Genomic DNA, 12,844 nt, shown 5'->3' with positions numbered 1-12,844 from the left:
GAAGACTCCAGGGGCCAGATTCAGGTAGAATTGCGTAAATCCGCGGCGGCGTAATGTATCACATTTACGTTACACCGCCGCAAGTTTTACAGGCAAGTGCTTGATTCACAAAGCACTTGCCTGTAAACTTGCGGCGGCGTAGCGTAAATCCGTCCGGCGCGAGCCCACCTAATTCAAATGGGGCGTGTATCATTTAAATTAGGCACGTTCCCGCACCGAACGTACTGCGCATGCTCCGTTTTGAAATTTCCCTCCGTGCTTTGCGCGAAATGACGTCGCACCGACGTAATTTTTTGGACGGCGACGTGCGTTACGTCCTTTCCTATTCACGGACGACTTACGGAAAAAAATAAAATAATTTTAAATTCGACGCGGGAACGACGGCCATACTTTAACATGGCAAGTCTAAATATAAGCCATGAAATAGCAGCCATAACTATACGCCGGGAAAAGCCGACTAGCGACGACGTAAGAGAATGCGACGAACGCGCGTACCTTCGTGGATCGCCGTAAACACCTAATTAGCATACCCAACGCGGAAAACTACGCAAACTCCACCCAGCGGGCGCCGAAGTATTACACTTACGATCCGAAGGCGTACGAAGCCGTACGCCTGTCGGATCAAAGCCAGAAGCCGTCGTATGTTGGTTTGAGGATTCAAACTAAAGATACAACGCGGCAAATTTGAAAATACGCCGGCGTATCAGTAGATACTCCGGCGTATTTCAGCTGTGAATCTGGCCCCCAGAGTGTCATCCTACTGATGGCTACCAGCGTGAATGCTGAGATCTCCAGACAGACTGTCATTAGGGTTATAAAATAAACTTTCACATTCCACTAGCTAAATAACAACAGTGCCTGGACACAGGAGACATAAAACAATCTAAAAGCCTATAGATAAACCACAGCTGCTTTTCTTAGCCCTGTGTATTGCTGGTGACAACATTACAGCTAACAGAACAACTACACAACTGTGTCAGACCCGACACATATCGATCAAGTCTCCCAAGTGTGCTGTCATCCCAACTACCCCTTTCAATTACTGATCAGAATGGTAAAAAAGTATTCTGGAAAGCACAGGGGTTGATTTTCTAAAGGCAAATAGACTGTGCACTCTGCAAAGGCATCTGCGCCTGAGGGGAAGCTCTGCTGACTTCATTATCTAATCATGTGGATGCAAAAATTCATTTTTTTTTGTTTTCCTTGCATGTGATTGGGTATTCTTTGCAACGCAAAGCTTCACCTTATTTACTAAGCTTTGAAAGCAAATGTCCTTGCAGAGTACAACTGTGCTTGAAAAGTTCACAGTCTATTTGCCTTAAAGGGGTTGTAAACCCTCATGTTTTTTCACCTTAAAGGGATGGTGAAGGTAAAGTTTTTTCACTTTAATGCATTCTATGCATTCTATGCATTAAGGTGAAAAAAATTCTGACTATACCCCCCCCCCCCCGCCAGTTATACTTACCTTACCCCTCACAAGTAACGCGCTCGGCCCCGACATCCTCTTCGCCGCTCAGCCTGGCCATTGATTGGATAGAGCGGATGGATTGAAAGCAGTGCAGCCATCGGCTGGCACTGCTGTCAATCACATCCAATGATGCAGCGCGCCGAGGGATACAGTGAGTGGCTATAGCCGCTCACTGTATAACGGGAGCGCGCCTGCAAGGACTCCACACAATGCGAGGGAGCTTGCATGAATGTCGGGAGTTCTTGTGGGGAGGACCAGAGACAGCCGCTGAGGGACCCCAGAAGACGTGGATCGGGGCCACTGTGTGAAAAACGAGCTGCACAGTGGAGGTAAGTATAACATTTGTTATTTAAGTATAACGTTTGTTATTTAAAACAAATAAAATAATTCTTTACAACCCCTTTAATGCACTCTATGCATGAAGGTGAAAAAACTTCTGCCACTGACCTGCACCCCAGCCCCCCCCCCCTCCCCCATTTTACTGTATTTCCTGCCGGAGACACGCTCTTCCTCTCTGCCTCGGGGTCTCGACTCTTGATTGGATAGATTGATAGCAGCGCAGCAATTGGCTCCCGCTGCTGTCAATTAAATCCAGTGGTGTGGGCGTCGAGGATCGGGGCCACTCTGTGCAAAACGAACTGCACAGTGGAGGTAAGTATGACATGTTTGTTTAAAAAAAAAACAAAAAAAAAACAAAGCCATACGATCACTTTAAGACCTGGTTCACACCTATGCAGGTTGCAGTTTGCATATTCCAGGGGCATTTTGCTTTTTTCAATACACATTTTTGATCCATTGAAGTCTATGGAACCAAAAACCAGAAAAAAAGTCCCTGGCCCTTTCCATAAAATGCACGGATGTGAACGTGACCCATAGAAAGACTCTTTATTATGTAACATTTATGCAAATAATGTAACTTATTGCAATGAATGAAAACTAGAGTACATTGTTCAGTTTATGTATATGTTTATCAACACCAATTCTTTACTAATCTTTGTTTGTTTTACTTGTTATAATTTTATATATATGTACATACATAAGTACATACATACATATATACAGCGAGAGAGAAAGAGAAGCATAACAATACTATTATTATTATTATTTTTTTTACCATTATTATTATGATTGTTAATATTATATTATTTAGCTTTTGTATAGGCTTATCCACAGTAACTTACTATTCATCTTAGTTTGTTTTACTTGGTATAATTGTACGGTTCTGTGCAACCCATCTATGCAGATAATAAACATGACAACAATAATAATAATAGCGGTAGTGTAAGATATATATATATATATATATATATATATATATATATATATATATATACAGCCCTCAAAATTTCCACTCGCCTACTAGCATTTGGCGAGTGGATTTAAGCTGGGGGCGAGTGATGACAGGGCTGCATGACCAATCTCCCTCCAATCTGTGCCTACACTTAAGAGTTTCGATGAGATTGGCGGCCGAAGAGGAAAGGTGCATGCTCGGAAAAAGTAGTCTGGTGAGCCGCGAACAGGCAGAGCAGTACACAGGTGCTCTACTTACAATTCTCATTAAGCCATGGGACCTAACAGTATGACCTCTCTGAGCCTGCCCCCCCTCCCCCGACCAATGTAGCTGGAGAGCAGAAAGTAATGAGTGAGGTGAAGGATTGTAAAAATTACCACTCCAGTGCAGCGCTCACTGAAAGTTGCCCTGACATGAGAGCGGCAGCCTTCCAGTTTGTGCAGTTTTCTTCTCCTTGTGCTCTATGTAAGTTTAGCCTGAGCACTGTGAACTGACTGGTCTCAATATGTGCTGTGCGCTGTCAGTGTGCGCTGTGCTATGGTGTCAATGGCTGTGCAGTTGTGTGGATCTCAGCGCTGGATTGTACTCCCTCCCGCTGTGCTGCAGCTCCTCTCCTCTCTGCCAGCCTGAATAAAAGGGGGAAGTGGGGACATGCAAGCCTGGAGCCGCACACACAGGCTCCTGATGATGAGATTAATGGGAGAGAGAGAGAGGATGGATGGGAGTTGCAGAGGAGACAGCAAGAGAATGGGGAAGAGACCCAGTTCTAGTGCCCTGTCCCTCTGGTCTGCCCCCAGTGCCCTGTCCCTCTGGTCTGCCCCCAGTGCCCAGTCCCTCTGGTCTGCCCCCAGTGCCCTGTCCCTCTGGTCTGCCCCCAGTGCCCTGTCCCATTCTGTTAAAATTGCTGTTGGTAATATTTAATTTTGTAACTTGATTCTGCATAAAACATTGTCATTCCATGAGATAATCTACGAGGGCGTGTTTACGGGTGCAATTAGGCGCAGGGCAGTGTATGAATTAGGTGGGGCAACTGGTGGCAAGTAACTCTTGAGGCCTGGCTAGTAGCTCAGGACTTGAAATTTTGAGCCCTGTATATATATATATATATATATATATATAAATAAAAAAATAAATATATATATATATATATATATATATATATATATATATATATATATATATATAAAGACACTCCTCACATCAGTGGTAGATTAATCACAATCTTTTCCTATTTAATGTTTTCAAGTTATACTACCGATCATACATAACATTTTAATCTAAGGTAGGCTTTTGCTTAGATAAGATTAGTATTTATCTGCTGCATGGTTATGTTTTGTTTCCATCTAAACGATATCATTTTATGGTGTCATTTATGACAATAGTAATATACTTTCCTGTAATATGATTATCTTCATGTAACAATGTAAAACTTTTCTCTTAACACATTTTATTCAATGTTTTCTGACAATCTTAAACCCTGGTTCACATTGATGAGATTTGACATGCGGTTCCACATGTCAAATCGCATGCCAAACCGGCGGCAATTGCCAGCAATAGCAGTGTCCGAATTGGTGCGACGCCGCATTTGTGCCACTGCACTGATTCCCAAAAGTAGTTTCTGTACTACTTTTGGCGATTTTGGGGGTGTGATTTAAATACTTGAACAAGAAATATAAAAAAAAGACACTCAATATATTTACCTGCATTATATATTGCATATATCTGCCTATAAGAGATATATATATATATATTTTTATTTGTATTATTTATATATATATATATATATATATATATATATATATATATATATATATATATATATATATATATATATATATATATATATATATGTGTATTTATTTATTTTATTATTATTTTTATATATTGCAATGCTAGTAGTGTATGTTTATACTCTGCAGTAAAGTACTATGATTGAGCAATTTTAAAAATTATTTAAAAAAAATATTATTTACATAACAAAAATTGAAATTCACATTTAAAAAAACAATATAACAACAAAAAAAAAGTAGTTTCTGTACTACTTTTGGCGATTTGGGGGTGTGATTTAAATACTTGAACAAGAAATATAAAAAAAAGACACTCAATATATTTACCTGCATTATATATTCCATATATCTGCCTATAAGATATATATATATATATATATATATATATATATATATATATATATATATATATATATATATATATATATATATATATATATATATATATATATATATATATATATATATAATTTATTTATTTATTTTATTATTTTTATATATTGCAATGCTAGTAGTGTATGTTTATTGTACACTCTGCAGTAAAGTGCTATGATTGAGCAATTTTAAAAATTATTTAAAAAAAATATTATTTACATAACAAAAATTGAAATTCACATTTAAAAAAACAATATAACAAAAAAAAAAAAGCAAAGTAAAAAAGTGAGTGTTATACGCCAATAAATACAGTAATTCTAAAATTGTTAAGGGAGAATATGATGACAAGCTGTGACAACAGTGACATTATTCATACAACTTTTGTTAACACCTCTATTACCACACTTAGAAAGTGTGGGCTTTGGTAAAAGTTCTGATTGGTCAGCGAAGCACAGAAGGCAGCGGTCACTTGTTAACCAATTACTGTACATATTTTCCCCACACAAAGAGTGGTAATCGCTGCAATGGGTCATTTTTATGAAATGACTAGCATTCCACTTTGTAATTCCTTTAGCCCTGCAGGCAGCTACCAGCACAGACATGCTGAACCATTGCATTGTGCAGAGACTTTCGCCATTGCAGTAATCCAGTCACAACACACCTATAATAATATGGAGGGCACTCACCTTTGGGGTCTCCCCTGCTAGTCTGGCTCCTCAGTAGAAGGACAGGGTGCTCAGGAGCAAAGTTTACAGTGCTGGCCAGAGAGCCCCTGGAAGGCTCATAGATGCTGCAATGTGAAAGCCTCCTGTTGCTGCTGCTCCCCTCCCCCCCCCCCCCCTGCCCTCTTGCTCCCCCACCTCCTCTAGAACTAGCTGTTCTTGTTTGCTGGGAAAGATGCAGGACTTCTCAGGAGGGGGGAGTAGAGGAGGAGGGGGTGGGGGATGCTGGACATTAGGGAGAAAGGTGTAGAGAGTGATGAAGGAGGGCTGAGGCCGGGCTGCCCCCAGGGGAAGGCTGAGACCTTACAGCCAGGGGTCAGGGAGGCAGTGACAGATCCTGGCTAGTCCCATCACCGGCTGACAATAGCTCACAGAGCAGAAATGTGCACTAACACATATTCCCACCATTAGGCCAGCCAAGGAAAGAAAAGACCTGACAAGAGGATGTCATGGAAATAAAGAGAAGGAATATAGAATGACCACCTGGCTCCACATTACTAGGCTGACCATATAGAGTGCAGATGTCTTATGACAGGTAATGAGACATCTGCCCTTTCTCAGTCATATACATGGGTCACCGTGGTCTGCGCTCACATTTTCTCATTATTTTGGCCTTTAATTACACACATTTTCTAATGGTTCGGAAGCACATGTTATCCCCTGTAAAATCCCCAAAATGCCTAGGGCTAGATTCAGCAAAGAATTACGCCGGTGTATCCATTGATACGCCGCGTAAATTCAAAGCTGCGCCGGCGTATCTACTTTCTGTATTCAGAAAGCTAGCTACGCCGACATTAGCCTAAGATCTGACTGGCGTAATTCTATTACGCCGTCGTATCATAGGGTGCATTCTCACGCTGGCCGCTAGGTGGCGCTTCCGCTGTTTTCGGCGTAGAATATGCAAATTGCCTAGTTACGTCGATTCACAAACGTACATGCACCCGGCGTTCATTTTTTACGTCGTTTGCGTAAGGCTTTTTCGGCGTAACGTTGTGCATGCCTCTATGAGGCGCACTCAATGTTAAAGCGGGAGTTCACCCATACATTTTTTTTTACCCTTAGATGGATGCTCGTTTTGTCTAGGGGAATCGGCTAGTTGTTTTAAAATCCGAGCAGTACTTACCGTTGTAGAGAGCGATCTTCTCCGCCGCTTCCGGGTATGGGTCTTCAGGACTGGGCGTTCCATCTTGATTGACAGTCTTCCGACAGGCTTCCGAAAGGCTTCCGGCGGTCGCATCCATCGCGTCACGAGTAGCCGAAAGAAGCCGTACGTCGGTGCGGCTCTATACTGCGCCTGCGCACCGACGTTCGGCTACTTTCGGAAAATCGTGACGCGATGGATGCGACCGTCGGAAGCCTTTCGGAAGACTGTCAATCAAAATTGGAACGCGCCGAGTCTCGCAGCCCATACCCGGAAGCAGCGGAGAAGATCGCTCTCTAAAAAGGTAAGTACAGCTTCGATTTTAAATAAACTAGCCGATTCCCCTAGACTAAATGAGCATCAATCTAAGGTTAAAAATAGCAATTTCCGGGTGAACCTCCACTTTAAGTATGGACGTCGTTCCCGCTTCGATTTTTGAATTTTTTACGTCGTTTGCGTAAGTCGTTCGCGAATAGGGCTGGACGTAATTCTAAACAAATGACGTCCTTGCAACGTCATTTGGAGCAATGCACACTGGGATATGTACACTGACGGCGCATGCGCCGTTCGTACAAAACGTCAATCACGTCAGGTCAACACATATTAACATAAAACACGCCCCCCCCCTTACACATTTGAATTTTGCGCGCTTACGCCAGCCCCATTTACGCTACGCCGCCGCAACTTACGGAGCAAGTGCTTTGTGAACACTGCACTTGCTCCTGTAAGTTGCGGCGGCGTAGCGTAAATACGATACGCTGCGCCGCCGTAAGATCAGGCGCAGATACCTGAATCTAGCCCCTAATGTTTGAAAACAATGCTTGAATCGGGAGCATCCCTTGAGAAACTCAACACATATAGATGCCCTATGGTCAACACTGAAAGTCACAAAGGGCATCTGAAAGGGGGGCACTGACTACGTGAAAGTCTTGCGCTGGGAGTTAATCTGTGTATAAGTCTTAAAGGGGTTGTAAAGGTTCATCTTTTATCTTCCAAATAGGTTCCTTTAAGCTAGTGCATTGTTGGTTCACTTATCTTTTTCTTCAATTTCCCTTCTAAGGCCCAGATTCTCGTACGAGTTACGCCGGCGTATCTCCAGATACGCCGTCGTAACTCTGAGTCCGAGGCGTCGTATCTTGGCGCCTGATTCAAAGTAGTATCTTAACTGCATATTTACCGTGGCCGCTAGGGGCGTGTACGCTGATTTACGCCTAGAAATAAATCAGCTAGATACGCCAATTCACGAACGTACGCCCGGCCGACGCAGTTCAGATATGCCGTTTACATTAGGCTTTTCCCGGTGTAAAGTTACCCCTGCTATATGAGGCATACCAATGTTAAGTATGGACGTCGTTCCCGCGTCAAATTTTGAAAATTTTACGTCGATTGCGTAAGTCGTTCGCGAATAGGGCTGGGCGTCATTTACGTTCATGTCGAAAGCATTGGCTTCTTGCGGGTTAATTTGGAGCATGCGTACTGGGATACTTTCACGGATGGCGCATGCGCCGTTCATAAAAAGCGTAATTTACGTGGGGTCACATTAAATTTACATAACACACGCCCACATCTACCACATTTGAATTAGGCGGGCTTACGCCAGCCTATTTACGATACGCCGTCGCAACTTTGGTTTGAGAATACGGCACTTGCCTGTCAAAGTTGCCGAGGCTAAACGTAAATAGGATACGTTACGCCCGCACAAAGATACGCGCTTCTACGTGAATCCAGGCCTAAATGTTTTTTTTCTTTGTCTGCATTTCCCACTTCCTGTTTCTCCTCAGTAAACTTTCCACCATCATCCGAGCGGTGGAAAGTCAGTCAGAACAGCTTACTGAACACCTTACTGAGGAGGAACAGGAAGTGAGAAATTCAGACAAAGGGCCATATTCCCGTAGATTTCGGGCGGGCGTCGCGTAAGCCATTTACACTCCGCCGCCCCAACCTACAGGAGCAAGTGCTGTATTCCCCAAACACTTGCTCCGTAAGTGTTTGGGGAGGCGTAGTGTAATTGGCCAGGCGTATCCCCGCGTAACTCCAAGGGGGCGGCTTGTATTTAAATTAAGCGCGCCCCCGATTCGAACGAACTGCGCATGCGCCGGGCTTAAAATAGCCCAGTGCGCATGCTCCAGTTCTCAGCGGAAAACGTCAATGACGCCGACGTGTGCGTCATTGACGTAAAGTCGTATTCAAGAACGACTTAGGGAAACGACGTACCCGACGGGAAAAGACGACGCGGACCCGACGCCATACTTAAAGCGGGAGTTCACCCATTTATTAAATTTTTTTTTTTCTCCCCTTAGCTTCCTGCTCGTTCGGTCTAGGGGAATCGGCTAGTTGTTTTAAAATATGATCTGTACTTACCCGTTTTCGAGCTGCATCTTCTTCCGTCGCTTCCGGGTATGGGTCTTCGGGAGCGGGCGTTCCTTCTTGATTGACAGTCTTCCGAGAGGCTTCCGACGGTCGCATCCATCGCGTCACTCGTAGCCGAAAGAAGCCGAACGTCGGTGCGGCTCTATACTGCGCCTGCGCACCGATGTTCGGTTTCTTTCGGAAAATCGTGATGCGATGGATGCGACCGTCGGAAGCCTCTCGGAAGACTGTCAATCAAGAAGGAACGCCCATTCCCGCAGCCCATACCCGGATGCGACGGAGAGGATGCATCTCGTAAACGGGTAAGTACTGCACATATTTTAAAACAAATAGCCGATTCCCCTAGTAAAAACGAGCAGGAATCTAAGGGGGAAAAGTGCCCTCTAAGGGTGAACCCCCGCTTTAACATGGCGTACGTGGGACTGGCGTAAGGCTACCTCTCATATAGCAGGGGTAACCTTACGATTACAAAAACGACGTTAGCGACGGTTACGCGACGCAAATTTGTTCGGGAATCGGCGTATCAGGCTCATTTGCATAAACAAATGAGACATGAACGTAAACACCACCTAGCGGCCGGCTGGTTAATTACATTTAAGATCCGACAGTGTAAGTGACTTACACATGTCGGATCTTCAGCGTATCTATGCGAAAATGATTCTAAGAATCACTCACATAGATACGCGGGCCAAAAAAGAGAGATACGACGGTGTTTCCTGAGATACTCCAACTATACTCAGAATATGGCCCAAAGAAAACAAAGAAAAAAAAAATTTAGAAGGGAAATGGAAGGAAAGGTAAGTGAACCAACAATGCACTAGATTAAAGGAACCTATTTAGAAAATAAACAACGAACCTTTACAACCCCTTTAAGCTGACCATACATTATACAATTCGCTTTAGCTTTACCTTCAATGATGTAGTGCACGGGCCTGCCTGATTGCATACAAATTGAAAGTGCTTAGGTTTGACCTCATATTATGTGGTTTTGTTAAATCTAAAGGAGAATTGTATAAGGAGATTGTGTAATGTATGGCCAGCCATGGTCTATTCATATAGCACATAAATGGACATGCATTTGCATGCTGCATTACATTTTCAAAAAAATGGTGCTGCAATATATTATTTTTTTTTAAATTAAACTTCACCAATTTATATTTCTAAAGAAAACTTTAACTGTCTGTTTTGACACTTGGGTTTATGCACATTGCATTGCACTTACATGCTTTTTCACGTGTTGCAATAAAAAATTAGGGCATGTTTTATTTTTATATTAGCGCTAGACTGCAATGCACTGATGTGAACTGTTTCTATTGAAATATGTAGATTATTGAATGCTTTGGCAAGTGTTGATCAACACATGCCAGCCTATCAGATGTGAATAGACCCTTAACCACTTCCTTACTGGGCACATATACCCCTTCCTGACCAGGTGAAATTTCAGCTTGTGGCACTGCGTCACTTTAACTGACAATTGCGCGGTCGTGCGACGTGGCTCCCAAACAAAATTGACGTCCTTTTTCCCCCACAAATAGAGCTTTCTTTTGGTGGTATTTGATCGCCTCTGCGGTTTTTATTTTTTGCGCTATAAACAAAAATAGAGCGACAATTTTGAAAATAAAAACAATATTTTTTACTTGTTGCTGTAATAAATAGCCCAATTTTTTTTTAAAAAACATTTTTTTTCTCAGTCTAGGCGATACGTATTCTTCTACATATTTTTGGTAAAAAAAAAAAAAAAAAAAAATCGCAAGAAGCGTCTGGTTTGCGCAAAAGTTATTGCGCTTACAAAATAGGGGACAGAATTATTATTATTTTTTATTTTTATTTTTTACTACTAATGGCGGCGATCAGCATTTTTTTTGTGACTGCGACATTATGGCGGACACATCGGACACTTTTGACACATTTTTGGCACCATTCACATTTATACAGCGATCAGTGCTATAAATATGCACTAATTACTGTATAAATGTGACTGGCATTGAAGGGGTTAACACTAGGGGGTGAGGAAGGGGTTAAATGTGTACCCTGAATTGTGTTCTAACTGTGTGTGGAGGGGGGTGACTGGGGGAGGTGACCGATCTATGTCCCTATGTACAAGGGACACAGATCCGTCTCCTCTCTCCCCTGACAGGACATGGATCTCTGTGTTTACACACAGAGCTCCACGTCTTGTCCCTGTAGCCGCCGATCCCGAGTGCCTGGCGGACATCACGGCCGCCAGGCACTCGCATCGGCATCTCGCGCGCAGGCCGTAAGAACACGCCCAGTTCGAGAATTAGAACCACCCTGCGGCCGTATAAAGTCGTACGGCCGTCGGGTAGTGGTTAAAGGGGCTGTAAAGGTACAATTTTTTATCCCTAAATAGCTTCCTTTACCTTAGTGCTTAGAGTCAGGACGCCCACTAACATACAGCTCCTTTCTCTATCTGCAATGTAGAGAGCGTCCTGACTCTCCTGTAGTCCAAGGGAGGGGGCGAGCTCAACACTCCACACCAGGGAGAAAGCCTTGCATTACTGTGTGGAGTTACAGACAGAAGAACAGAAAGTGAGGATTTCTCAGAAGAAATAAGGACATTTAAAAGCAATATCGAAGGATGAGGTAAGTGAAGGAGGACTGCACTAAGGTAAAGGAAGCTATTTAGGAAAAAAAATGTTTTTTTTTTCTTTGTCTGAATTTCTCACTTCCTGTTCCTTCTCAGTAAGCTTTCCACCATCATCCGAGCGGTGGATAGTCAGCCAGAACAGCTTACTGAGGAGGACCCGGAAGTGAATAAATTCAGACAAAGAAAACAATGGAAAAAAAAAAAACATTTAGAAGGGAAATCAAAGTAAAAGGTAAGTGAACCTACAATGCACTAGCTTAAAGGCAAGATCCTTCTGTAATATAACATAATAATGCTACATTGAATTATATTAGCACGAAAGGCAGCATTGCTTCTCAAGATACGCCGACGTAAGTACAAATGTGCGCCGTCGTATTTATGCGCCGACCCACATACTAAGATACGCCTAAAAATAGGCTTCCTACGACCAACGTAACTTGCCTACGCCGTCGTATCGTGGGCGCATATTTACGCTGGGTGCATTTGCCGCTCCCATTGATTTTCTATGCACATATGCAAATGAGGGAGATACGCCGATTCACGAACGTACTTGCGCCCGGCGCATAAATTATGCGGTTTGCGTAAGTCGTATGTCCGGCGTAAAGTTATTCCCCATATATGAGGCGCAACCCATGCAAAGGTATGGACCAGGGAACACAAGCCGTTGTATCTATTGTCGTTTACGTTGTACGTGAATATGACTAGGCGTAGGTTACGTTCACGTCGTAGGCAGTGATCCGGCTTATCTTAGGGAGTAGTTCCGACGTGATTGTGAGCATGCGCACTGAATGCGTCCACAGGACGGCGCTCGGCCCATCATTTGCATGGGGTCACGCCTCATTTGCATGGCTCACGCCCACTTCCACTTACGACGACTTACGCCTAAGAAACCCAGCGCAGATTTGGTGGCAAGTGCTTTGTGAATTCGGTGCTTGCCTCTCTGCGCTGCACCGGCGTAGCGTAAAGAAGATACGCTACGGCGGCATAAATATGCGCCGATGTATGTGAATCCGGGTCTTTGTTTTTTTTTCCATTCTCAGCTGCTATACTATTCTCCACTAGTCCTACCATGATCAGCTTTT

At 43.3% G+C, this 12,844-nt stretch overlaps 1 protein-coding gene across 1 annotated transcript in view; it reads right to left on the bottom strand.

The window, feature by feature from the left end:
• The window catches only part of GREB1 (growth regulating estrogen receptor binding 1), a 213,598-nt gene extending 207,872 nt beyond the window's left edge, over positions 1-5,726 (bottom strand). Inside the window, exon 1 of the mRNA XM_040348569.1 lies at positions 5,608-5,726. The gene's annotated coding sequence lies outside the window, so the exon portion shown is untranslated. The remainder of the gene's footprint in view (positions 1-5,607) is intronic.
• Between the last annotated feature and the right edge of the window lie 7,118 nt (positions 5,727-12,844).

Source organism: Rana temporaria, chromosome 4 (genome assembly GCF_905171775.1).
Source record: "Rana temporaria chromosome 4, aRanTem1.1, whole genome shotgun sequence".
Lineage (NCBI taxonomy): Eukaryota > Metazoa > Chordata > Amphibia > Anura > Ranidae > Rana > Rana temporaria.
The sequence above is the reverse complement of the archived record's forward strand: the minus strand, read 5'-3'. Positions and strand labels throughout refer to the sequence as shown.